The following is an 11,324-nucleotide window of genomic DNA, read 5'->3' on the forward strand; positions in this document are numbered from 1 at the left end:
AGCTGCCGATGACGACACCTCCACCATGATTCAAAGACCTCGGGCAAACGATAGTGCCCACGGCGCCAACACCGATGTTGAACTCTCACTACTCGCCATCACGATCTGGCGATGTCATCCAGCGACCCGGGAAAGCGCCAGCCAGAGATAGCTCGGAGTCCCAACCGCCTCCAAACGTGCCACCTCAATCGTACGAGCCACCGACGCGCCCCTATCAACCACGTCAAACGCCATGGGGACAGCAGCAGCGACGATAACCTTCGGCCAGCCGATATCGTCCTTTGTGACGCAACAAGGACCAGTATACTACCAAGAATGACCACATAACTATCCGGAGCTGTGATTCCCACCCCGATAGGAGGTATCCGTCGCGGCTGGATATCATCTAGAAGGACAATGACAGAATTATCAGGGCCGACCTTACGAGCTGGCCCCGGCTCAGTACTCGATGGATGGCGAACCTCTAGCACGAGAGGAGCCCTATTACCCGCTGGCGCCCAATGTGAACCCGGCACCGTGCGGATCCGGGCTGACCCATGCATCTACGTATGGCCCCCAGAGTCATTACGAGGCACCTAGTATGCCCGCAGCGACGATACAACCGAATTATGCCCCGACGCCAACTCACATGCCGGCACTGACTTATGCCCAGCACCGATCTATGCGCTGGCGCCAAACTACGTGCCAGCCCAAACCTACGCGCCGGTGCTGACCTACGCATCGCCACCAACCTATGCGCCATGTCAGCACTTTGCTACCTCGGCACCACCTGCCGCACCGCCGGTTGCTCCCGCAGCCTACCTACCGTACGCGGCCCCCACACAGCATGGCCCATATACACAGTAGGCGCCACCGGCCCCGAGGAAACTCGATGATGGCGCACGCCATCAAAGATCATCGACGACGTTGTCCGCGCCGCCCATCACCGTCGTCGAAGATCGGGTAAAATCACTCGAAGTATCGCATTTTGTTTTCTCCATTCTTTCTCATGTTTGTGTTTTTCTCGACTCGTTATTATGTTTTCGCCGTGTTCGTGACGCATCCCTATATCCTTCGTCGTCGTCACGAGGAGGGATCCTTAGCCATTTTGGATCCCCCCTTTGTGACCTTCTTGTCTTGTTTCTTTTCTTTTTTTAAGTTGTTTCTATATTCCCCTTTCATTTTGTAATGAGGGGGGCCCAATTTATAAGGGCCCCCCTTAATGGACCCTTTTTTTCCTTTGGCTGATTCAATTTGGGGGGCCCATTTCCTCTCCCCTTTATAAGGGAAGAGGGGGCGCCCTAAAGAATTAGACCAGGAAGAAAAGAAGAATCGATTTTGTGAGTTTCTAGCTTGGTCTCCCTCCTCGTTCAAGAGAAAATCATAGAGGAAGGAGGAAAGAGGGAGCGCGCGGGAAGAAGGAAGAGTTGGGGTTGGGAACCGAATTCCCTCTCCCCTAAGTTTCTACTCGATCGTGAGCTCATTGCCCCTCATCGTTGGGTGGCCAATTCTCATGGCGGAGGCTGACCTTCACGCCCCCGGCACTCCACGTAGGGAGAAAAAAAAGGAGTTTAATTCACTTCGAGCGTGAACTTCTGGCAGCAGCGACTCACCGCCGTAGTGGTTAATTCAACGTCCCACACAGTTCAATCTCCAGGCGTGCCCGAACCACAGGCGGACACAATTTACCAACTTGTTGAGTTCTCTGTGGGCGGACTTACCTCTTCGCGGTGGTCTGTTTTCCCCCGTCGCATGAGCGACGGACTACCCCGGCGAGTTTTCCGACAGATCCGACAGACAGTCTATTTACCGAACTCGTCCAAGCCCATAAGACGGACGGACATTTTGTTCGATCGGGAAACTGCAAAGGGTCAACGATCCAGTCGCGGTAAGAGAAGACCCGCTATACAGACTATGCAGTCGAACCAGGTCAAAGTCTCCACATCCGTGGAGGGAAGCCTTTGTTGACAACTCCGACGGGGGGGGGTTACCGCTGGCGCCCTACCGCCACCGGCTCGTCGGCTCCATGTTGAGTCAGAAGGACCCAAACGACATGCTTGACTCTAGTGGTGTGGTTCTATCATAGATACCAGCGAACATCACATTGCTGATAGCCGGTCCTCATTGGACAGTCTGCGCTGTCATCCACGCCCAAGGTTGAATTGAAGACTGCCGCACGCCAATTGTTTGACGGGTGACCGTAAGAGCAGGAACTCTCCACGACCCGAAACGTTCACCTCTAACTATCGATCCACCGTCGTGGGTCAACCTGCTTGTGTAGATGTGCCGGAGACCATTGCTCGCGTTACCGTCTTGACCCACACGCGTCCTCCCGTCCATAAGGGCACGTTCGGATCCGGAACACGCTTGAGTCAGTTCACCGCGGCCTTGTCGTATTCCCTCTTCCTCCATCCTTTATTAGCGCTCCAGCATTACATCGCATGTCGAGCCTCCGTGATCTCTCCGGCGACTCTCTGCCACACCCGCTCCAATTGCTGCCAACCGTCGACGACACTACACGATGAGCCACCGCCGACGAGGTATGCCGTCCTCTCCCGTGGCTTGTTTATTTACCTTTTGTAGTATATTTTTGTCTTGACTCCACTGCGCTTGGGCTAGGCAGGTGAGAGAGGTATTGAGAGAACTACGACATTTGAGTGTCTTACCGGTGTGGACGAGTACGTCTGTTACGTGTGAGCCCTACGGATAGATTCCGTTCGGCCGTAGATGCCTTCATCGCTCCGACGAGGTTTGAAAGGCCACTGTTGCCATCACTCAGCGACCCCATCTAAGCTTGGAGCTCGGCGCCTCCCTCGAGTCGAAGCCTGCACTTACAACACATAGGACATCCATTCATCACGTCGTAGTTACATCACCCATTAGGGTTGCATCCGTCGGACCACGACGTCGTCGACATTCGATACCGTCATCCCTTATTGGCACCGAACTATCATCCCTTATTGGCACCGAACCATCACATTCGGTGTCGACCGAGCGATGTCCCCGACTACGTCCGACATCAGTCGACGTACCACTAGGACCTCCTACACCACAGGATTATTGTCCGGCCCATCATGTGTTGGCTCCCACCCTAGAGCCCTTAGATCCATACAGATAACAGATGTCTGTCGACATCAGCCAGTTCGTCGTCATTATGACGATGATGATAGAGATCATAGATTGGATGCCCATCGAGCCATGATACAAAAGAGTGCCGAATCAAAGTTCCCATCCACGAGGGCACACGGAATCTGAAGGATTATATAGACAGGGAGTCTGAGCTAGAGAGTTACTTCTAGTGGTACGATATGGATGAGGACCTTTGCGTTGCATATGCCGAGGCCAAACTTGGAGGCCAGGCCAAGATATTCTGGAATAACGAGAAGGATGCCGTGAGAAGACGAGGAGATCCACCTATCACTTGGGAAGTCATGTCAAGAAAGCTGAAGGATAAGTATATCCCTAAGCTCTACATGACACGTCTCCTTCTCAAGTGGATGGATCTCAAGCAGGGCAGGCGCAAGGTTAGTGACTACATCGAGGATTTAGAGGAATACCGTATGCACTGCCACTTTGTCGATAGCCCACATGTTCAAATTGCGCTCTTCGTGCACGGACTACATCCCGAGTTAGGAGCTAAGGTGTTGGAATAGAACCCAACATCAGTAGATCAGATGTATAGTATAGTGGAGAACAACGCATTCTCCATAGATGATACATCCACAATGACGGCTTACACCACTAGTACTTCGTTCGCCGCCACAGCTCAGACTTCGAGGCCCACCTTGATTATCGGATTACCGAGAGGAGCTCCGCTTCCCACTAGGAGCACCGCTCCGCCAATGATGGTTACCGCGGTCCCAGCTGCCTCATTCGTCGTCTCATCTGCTCGCGCTTTGACAATGAACCGTGAGCAATTACAGTGTTTCAAGTGTAAGGGATTTGGCCATTAACGGTCTGACTGTCCATCCCTACTTTTTATAGATGTTAGTGGGAACCCTATCAATCCACCACCCGAGGATGACATAGAGGTAGATGTCTATCTAGGTGAGTGCCCCGAAGGTGAAGCCTATGAGGAACCATTAGGGTATATCCAGATTACCCTTGCGATTTTGGCACCTGTTTCCACGGTAGTGAACTTTGGAATTCAGCAAAACACTACACTTCGTGACATCCCTAGAGCACCGAGGACAACCCTGGTCAAACCAGCCGCACCACCAGCTAGGACTCTGTCGATGTCCGCACCACCAGCTGAACACAACGAGTGTCCCAAACTCAGACTCCAACTCTGGTGGTCATCTTACCGCCTCCGCGTACACAGTCGGCACCCAACCCCGACGAACTTGTGTAGTGCACGTCGATCTTTTATGTCTACGTAAAGATCAATGGATGCATGTGCAAGTTGATTATAGATAGTGGGAGCTGCATCAATGCAGTCTCCAAAGATACCTCGGCCAAGCTAGGCCTTACTTTGACACCACAGCCTACTCCTAATAGCATATCATGGATTGACGCTTCAACCCTTCCAGTACAATTGTAGTGTCATGTGTTGTTGAAGATGAGCACCTACGATGAAAGGGTGTTATGCGACGTCCTGCCTATGAAGATCGGCAGTATCATATTGGGACGTCCCTGGTTGTTCGACAACAACGTCCAGCTGTATCATATTGGGCGAGCGAACACATGTTCATTTATGTATGGTGGACATCGACTGATATGGTACCGAGCAGTACGTGCACCTACTCAGCTATTGCCGACTATATCGACACCGACTCCTTAGCTGAAGACACCGTTGATCACCAACGGATGTATATTTTGACGAGAGCTTGAATAGGATCAAGAAGACTTATCTGTATGTTTCGCTCTCGCACGAGATGTTCCTTCTAAGGAACCATCACGTACGCCCGACGTACCTGATGCGCCTGAGCTGACTGAGCTCATGGCTGATTACAAGGATGTTTTTTCCCGAAGAACTCCCTGACGAGCTCCCACCTATGCATAGCATACAGCACGCTATAGATCTCGCTCCTAGAACTTCGCTCCCAAACTTGGCGCATTACCAGATGGACCCGGTAAAATATGAGGTATTGTATCGCCAGGTAAAGGAACTCTTAGCTAAAGGTCTCATACACGAAAGCCTTAGTCCGTGCACCCTTCCCGCACTACTCGCGCCAAAAAAGGACGGGACTTGGCGTATGTGTTGCGATTCCTGTGCCATCAACAAGATAACAGTGAAGTACTGTTTTCCCATTCCTCGAGTGCAGGATCTATTCGATCAGATGGCCAGAGTGACCATCTTTTTGAAAATTGATTTATGTAGTGGATATCACCAAGTCTGCATACGACAAGGAGACAAGTGGAAGACGGCCCGAGCTCTCCAACGCCCCGAGCATGTTGCAACATTTGATGGACGAGGTCTTACGCCCGTTCTTTGGTAGGTTTGTAGTTGTGTATTTTGATGATGTACTGATTTTTAGTGGGACCCGAGAAGACCACCTACGACACCTCCGAGAGGTGTGTGTCGCGCTTCATAGAGAGAAGCTCTACGCCCACCCGAAGAAATGTAGTTTCTTCATGGCCAAAGTTTCCTTCCTCGGCTTCCTCATATCAGCTCACGGAGTTTTCGCAAATCCGGCCAAGATCGAGGCCATCGCGTCATGGCCCAAGCCAAGGACGTTCATGATGTACGCAGCTTCATGGACTTGGAAACATTCTACACGAGATTTTTTCCAGGGTTTAGCAGCGTTACTGGCCCTATCACCGACCTTATCGGACTCGATAAGTTCGAATGGACGAAGGCGGCCGACAAGGCCTTCGAAGAGATCAAGCGCTGCATGACCAATGCACCCATCCTAGTACTTTCTGACTTCAACCAGGTATTTGAAGTCGCGTGCGATGCTTCAGGCATAGGTGTTGGTGGTGTTCTTAGCCAAGATGGACACCCCGTTGAGTACGCGAAAAATTGAACGATACGAGGCATCGTTATGATAACTACGATCGCAAATTTAACACCTTAGTCGAGTCGCTTCGACACTGGCGTCATTATCTACTGTCGAAGGAATTTGTGCTCTATTCACACCATAGTGCCCTTCGACACTTGCATGACCAGAAGAAGGTCAGCGATCGACACGCTCGATGGATACCCTATCTACAAGACTATACGTTCGTCATCCGGCATAAGAAGGGAAGGGACAATGCAGTAGCCGATGCTCTCAATCGGCGTCCAGTAGTCCTAAATGTGATGAAGACCCGAGTTTTGGGATTTGATCAAATCCCACAAGACCACGACGATTGCCCGGACTTCGGGAAGATTAGACATGCCATTAGTGATGGCCCGAAGCCCGAGTACAGAGATTATTATATCTCTGACGGTTACCTCTTCCATGGGAAGAGGTTATGCATACCTCGTACATCGCTAAGAGATTTCCTTATTTGGGAAACACACACTGGTTGTCCGAGGGGACATTTCGGTGTCAACAAGATCATCCAATCGTTGGAATATCAGTTCTACTGGCCGTCGTTGAAGAGGGATATTGGGAAGATTGTCTCCCCTTACTTGGTTTGCTCGAAGGCCAAGATGACAAAGCAGAACGCTGGGCTTTATACGCTCTTACCTATACTGACGCGTCCCTGGGATGACGTTAGTATTGACTTTGTTCTCGGACTACCAAAGACAGCACGATGACACAACTCTATTATGGTCGAAGTCGATCGGTTCTATAAAATGGCCCACTTTATACCATGCTCGAAGACCGTCCATGCGTCGCGTGTAGCGCGTTTATTTTTTGACGAGATCGTTCACTTGCATGGAGTACCACAGTCATCCGAGACGTGTAATCCAATTGAGCTATGTCTCGTGTCATTCGGCGACTGAATTACTTCTCGTCATTATTTACTCAAATCATATGTATTAGTCCTAATCTTTAACATCACATTTAGAATTTACTCACCGAACATAAACACGGAGTGTCAATTCTGACCAATTGTTACATCATCTTGGAGTAGATTTCCATCGTTATTCGTCGCTTGTTGTCCATTATTGATCTACAGGCTGGAGATGACTTGTTTGTTGGAACCTAGCTCTCTCTCTTCAACAAATCACTCAGAGAAGAGAAGCACATACACTCACTCTCTTGATCTCACACAGAGAAAAAAGGTTTTAAGCCCTCACTCTCTTGATCTCACTCAGAGAAACAAGATGCAAGAACACTTTGAGAGAGGAAGGAACCTTGATGCACACAGCATACGACAACAATGAATACGTCTACATATTTATAGGCACTCCCCCATAACTGCCTATGGATTTAAACAAACCCTCACCACACACATGTCCATGTGCTTGGTCTTCAAAGACACCAGTCTTTAGCTCCTCAAAATAAGTTGTTGCCTCCACATCTTCCTATGAACAAGTTATCCCTGTAGACCTACTTTCTTTGACATATTCAAACTAAAACCCCTAAAATAACTGAGTCAAGATTAAACTCCAACACTGTTTGCTCCCTGGTTTATTTTTTTTGGAATTTCCTCGCCGCCGGTTGGGAGATTTCGTCTGTAGCCCTCGGACCTGACTTTATCCTCCACGATAAAATTCTCATCTGAGTTTTGCCACGATCATTGATTCTCAACTAATTATTAAAGGGAGATCATGTGTTTCTGTTACCGTCGAAGGTCTCATCCTTATTGTATGCCATTCAAGTCACCGAAGCGTCACATTTGGAATTCTTGATGATGGTGGATCTCTGCCCTGACTGTGAAATACCTTCGATTTTGATATTTTAATTGACGGGGAAACTTGGATATTTTCTGCCTTTGGTATCACTTTTTTTATCCTGCCGGACGGATTTCCTATCCGCCGGTCGATCCTGCCAAATTTCTTCTCTGCCAGTTGGATATGCCTACATACGATGCTCCATCAATTGGAATCAACGGAAGGGGTATTTGATACTTGAATCTACAACAACGATTGAGTACACTCCTGGGCTTAATCCTATCGGCGTCAGATGCGACGCTCAAATCTCGATATCTCTGCCAGCCGTTCCTCACGCCTATAGATCCCTCCCTTGCTTCTACTGCTCTCTTCATTTCTGTCAGATTACTTGTTCCACTATCGGTCTCGATGTCTCATTGCCGGAGAGAGAGTGTTGTCGTGGATTATCGTTTTCATCATTGGGGGTAGGAATTCTTTCTTTCCTGGTGTCGGAGTAGACTTGTTATTGCCGACGATTGTGGACACATACAGGCATTGATTGCCTCCATGCTTCGTCAGTGTTCGGACCGATCGATCGGGTCACCGGGAGCCTACATGTCCCCAGACTTCTTTTGTCCCCCCTGGCCTTCGTTCTATATCGGCGACAGTTGGTATACTTATCGTTATTTTCAAATTTACGTCATTCCTTCTCGACATTGCATTCGACTATTTACTGGTTGTAAATCAATCCGACGGTTCTGTCATACTGTTTTACATCATTATGGACGAAGAAACTGATATAGAAAGTACTCTATACTTTAGCATTTCTAACCAACATGAATTTATTTCTCATATTGATATACAATTTTTGATGTCAAAAATGATATTTTTATGAATGTACCTGGGAATTTTAGTGATCGTATGATTATCAAGGAACTATATGATGCTTTGTATCATTTTTTGGTGCGTAATGATAATTATGTATATTGGAATGTATGAATAAAAATAAACAAACTACTTCTATGAAAGAAAATTGTATGATGTATCTTTGAGTACGGATACAATAATATATAAACTAGATGTATCAAAATAAAACTACTTTTATGAAATAATTGAGTGTCACATATGTTTGGAAGATCCATCATGGTGGTTTGGGGGAGAATTTATAAAGGTTAAAAAATCTGAATACATGTCAATCATTGGAAAAGTGACTAATCATTTTTAATAATTTTGATGACCATTTGTTTGACACCCCAACTGCATCAGCAATGTGACTTATGCATTTGTCCCAAACCAGTCATATTAAACTGCTTTATGCTTTCCAATATCTTTATAAAAAAACTCAAAGACATTTTTGTTATTTCATGAATTTAAATGACATTTAATTAGAATATATTGGCCTAATGGAAGAAAAACTAAATATATATATCACATAGCATGGCATGATCACCTTTTGCATCATAAAAGTTTTCCTTTAAATTTATATTTCTACAGTAACCAAATATCTTTTTTACATTTTCATCCCTTATGTTTTGTTCCTTTCACACATATCTTCTAGCTATTCTGAGTATTCCATGTCTAATATTAATATTAAAAGGCTTATTTTACTCAATGGCCAAACCATTTTACAGACATGAAAAAACTATTCTTCAGAATAAATATAAATAGCATTTAATTAGAATATATCAATATATTAGATGAGTGCCAAATGATTTTTGGTGTTGCATGGAATGATGATCTAAATTGCATTAAAAATTTTTGTTATAAGTTGATTTTGAGCATTAAAGATATATTCCCTTATGATGTCATGTCTCTTTCTCCAACACAAGTATACTATGATGTCATGTTTGGAGTAATATTAGCCTAAAACCAAAATTAAATTATAGGTTTACTCATATGATTATGAGAATCTTTTACAGAACTCTTTTATCTATGAAAACATATGTTATCAATAAAAAAATTATTTTGTTTAAATTATTTATCTAGAATTACCTTTTCATATGTTCTCAATAAAAAATAGTATTCTATTTTGTTTCTTATTGTTTTTTTTCTTTGTGTTTCTTTGCTTGTGCTTGCAGATGTTAAAATCCTAGAGACCTGTTGTGCACTAGGGAGCCAAAACTACAAATAAATTTACAAAGATGCATGGAGAAGAAGAAGATTACCCCTCGGTATGTGATCAAGCACGCCAGCTCACTCCCTCAGAGACGTCTTCAACATCATCCTTCTCGTCATCAACGGCCTTCGGTTAGCATTCCGCCCGATCGGCATGCCAAGGCGCCAAAGAAGACACCTGGCTTCGAACATCCCAGGTGGAAATATCGCTCATATCTTAATGGTGTTTTGATTTCTTTCGTCCTCTTTGTTAGACACATTTTGTATTATTGAGACTCGTCGAGTCACCTTTCTCGAGTCACCTTTCTCGAGTCACGACGCGTCCGTCGTTTTGTCCGTTGCTTTGTGAGTCTTTGTCTTTATTTTGGGAGGGGTCCTTAGTTATTTGGACCCCCTCCCTTTTCGCTTTGATGTTTTCTATTTTTTCCTATTTTTTTGTCATGGGGGCCCATTATATAAGGGGCCCCCCTGAATGGACCAGTCCCCCCCCTTATGGATCCTCCTAGGGCGCATTAATTCCCCGTTATAAGGGAAGAGGGGCGCCCTAGGAGAAGGTAGACCAGGTTTATTTTAAAGAAGGGATTTCTCGGATTTCTTGGTCTCACCGTGCGAAGAAGAAAGAGGATGAGGAAGGAGAGAGTGCAAGAGAGAGGTGCGCCCATCTTCCCCACTCTGGAGCCGACCTCTCGACGCCGTTGTTCCTTGGAGCGTTCAGCGATTGGCGTCTGAGTCGCTCCCCTTTCAACCGATGGTTCCTGTTGCATCTACGCCATGCAGTCAATGCCGCCTCTGCGTGCGGGTCAACTCCACGCACATTTGTTGATCAGAGGGCACGTCCTATCCTCCACCATACGTGCCATGACGAGGCTCTCGTCATCCCTTGGCCAGTGGGTTTCAACCACTCCGGCTGAGCGTGGCAGTTCGGCCGTTGGACAAGGCATTTCCAATTCAGTCGAGAATCTCTTCCCGATAGAGTAATCTGCTGTTGACGACCGAGATTGCGGTCGCTATTGCGATCTCACCCGAGCGCTTCACCAGCAACCACGTCTACGCGTCTAATGGTGGCATTCAACCGTGGCCCTACCGCTCGCGCGGCTTGACAGCCTTCGACCGTAGAGTCGAAACGTAGCCCATTGCTGGCCCCACAACCCCGCGTGTTGATTGTTGCCGCCGCGCCCAAGTCGACCAGAGATCGTCCATGTCAAAGTGTGCCAACTTGCTCTTCAGCACCCATTGTCAACCCACAACTTATGGCCAGTGGACCTATCTACGCCCTAATGACGGCCGCTTGCCCTTGCTCGCTACGCTTGCCAAACTCCGCCATGCCCACCTGCCAAAGGGTTGCGCCTTGGACTCAGTCGCATTCAAGAGCCGGCTCCCTACGCTCTCCGGACTCTCCCTCTCCTCCGACCTCCGACCTCCGCCTACCCGCTCTTGCATCCCCATTGCCAATTGAGCTATGCCGACTCCCCTATTCGGCTCCTCTCCACCACAACCTGCATCGATTGCCGCAATTGACGAAGAATCTACATAATGAGCCACG

Source organism: Wolffia australiana, chromosome 3 (genome assembly GCF_029677425.1).
Source record: "Wolffia australiana isolate 7733 chromosome 3, ASM2967742v1".
NCBI lineage: Eukaryota > Viridiplantae > Streptophyta > Magnoliopsida > Alismatales > Araceae > Wolffia > Wolffia australiana.